Below are 2,171 nucleotides of genomic sequence, written 5' to 3' on the forward strand. Positions count from 1 at the left end.
TGGTTTTAGTCCTCAGGAAGAAGTCTTAGAGAAACCCACTGATATCTCTAAGAAGCACCAATGATTTCAGGATGGTCTCTGAGAAAATATCTCAGATCTATTAATGGGATTAGCAAGGTTTAGAAATGAAGCTGTTCTCTGCAGGTATACTGTAGAATGAATTTATCTTAAAATTGCTGCTACATTAGATAACCAACTAGGCAAGTATTTTCTCTTTAGAAGAGTATTCCAGCTAATAAAAAAAAAAAAAAATTGGAATCAAAGTATTCTACTTTTTTGCCTCCTAATGAATCAACAGCTAAGTTGCTCACAAAACAATCAATCTGCTCCAAAACAAATTGATGCCTTAATGGCTAAGGTTGATGTTGGGACTAATCGGTGTGCTCACACCACTGTCTACTTTTAAGTGTGACTGAAAATGCGTCATAAGAAATATGTTGAAAAAATTTTTTTGCGGGGGAAAGGGTGTTTGTCTTTTTGATAGAGGCTCTTGCTACACAGCTCAGGCTGGCCTTAAGCTCACTTTGTAGACCAGGCTGGTCTCATAAAACTTATAACTCATAAAGATTCTCTTGCCTCAGCCTCCCACTGTTGAGATTACATGTGTCACCATGCCTGGCTGAGTAAAAGCTGAAAGAAGTAGTGAGTGCAACACTGATCACCAGAGACAAAATACTCACGCTTTGCTATGCTAAGAAGAAATCTAAGATTCATGGGCACAATGATCACACCTGAAGCAGGAGTCCAGTCTGCTTCTACACAAACAGAGACGGGTTTAGGAAAATGTATGCCTAACAGCAGAGGGAAGCTCTTGCTTCTGAGGAACACAAGCCAGGGCCCAGCTGGGCGTCTGGCACGTACATGTCAGGGCAGGACCCATGCTGAGTCACTCCATACCACGGCATGAAGCATCCCAGAGATTTACTTTATCTTCGCTCATTTTTAATCACTTCCAGTAAAAAAAAAAAATTGACTCTTCTTTGTTTTTGCTTTGGGCTCCACCCCAAATTTCCTTCCTACTGACCCCGTGACTCACACGGGGTGAAATCTCACCCTCTAGTCAAAGCCCTGCTTACATCTCAAAAATTATGTTTTTTGCAAACTTCCTCACGATACCTCTCCCAACTTTATCATGGCTGCCACCTGACAGCCACCCTCCTACAGGTCAAGTAATACTGCAAGGTCCCTCACTGTCAACCCTGGCTTCACACCACAGAGTGGCAAACATTCCTTAATGTCACAAGTAAGTTGGAGCCATTACAAGTGTAGATGGGTTTAGGCACCTCCAACCCTTGCCATGACAGGCCATACATTTGGCCTGTGACACAATGACACACAGTGACACACAGTGCTGGCTGAGATGACACCAACCTTATGTGTCTCCCAGTGGCATTTAACGTATGTCTTCATATCTTATAATTTAGAATCTAATTTCTTTAGTTTTGAATAAAGTAACTTACACTGCTTTCCAATCTTCAGCTGGCCTACTAAAGGACATCCCCACTGCTTCAGCAAAGGAGGCATGTGTTCCTAGACTGAGCAGAAAACCCAGGCAGGATGAGATCTTCTCTCAAGGAGTGGCAGGGGCTGGAGTTCCTATTACCTGGCAGCAGCTTCTCAACATCATGAGGCTGGGCTATCTCTCAGGTTACAAAGCTGCCAGGTTAGGTATTACTGCGTGACTTAAGGCTAGGATTTGTCTCCTGTCACAGTATTTCAATACTTAACAATTCAATGCACTGTGTCAGAACAAGCCAGCATTAACGCAAAACAACCCGCATCCATCTGTGTCCCCAAATGGTGCACACGAACACACAGATGGTAAGGACATCTCACCTTGCTTTATGAGCAAGTAGGTGCTGAAACAAGAACTCTCTGAGATGGGGTAAGGATTTCTTTGGAGAAGCTGCCACCTGCCCTAATGCGCTCAGTCACCTCGATATTTCTTCAAAATTCTTTGTAGTTTTGCCTTTTTATTTTAAAATGAGACAAATCCCAGGACAAATGGTTTCTTCAAGTAAGACAAAGAATGAAAAAGAGGGAGAGATATCCATGTCACATGAAAAGCTCACCTGAGTATAGCATATTAACATACAATACATAGATTACAAGGGATCCTGACTTGGCTGAACTGTTAAGAATTATGAGATCAGAAGGAAAACATGAAGAGT

At 42.3% G+C, this 2,171-nt stretch overlaps 1 protein-coding gene across 1 annotated transcript in view; it reads right to left on the bottom strand.

The window, feature by feature from the left end:
- Nucleotides 1-2,171, bottom strand: part of LOC101579597 (S-methyl-5'-thioadenosine phosphorylase) — a 44,308-nt gene that overhangs the window by 2,762 nt on the left and 39,375 nt on the right. The window lies entirely within an intron of this gene.

This window comes from Octodon degus, unplaced genomic scaffold, assembly GCF_000260255.1.
Source record: "Octodon degus isolate 3935 unplaced genomic scaffold, OctDeg1.0 scaffold00099, whole genome shotgun sequence".
Classification (NCBI taxonomy): Eukaryota; Metazoa; Chordata; class Mammalia; order Rodentia; family Octodontidae; genus Octodon; species Octodon degus.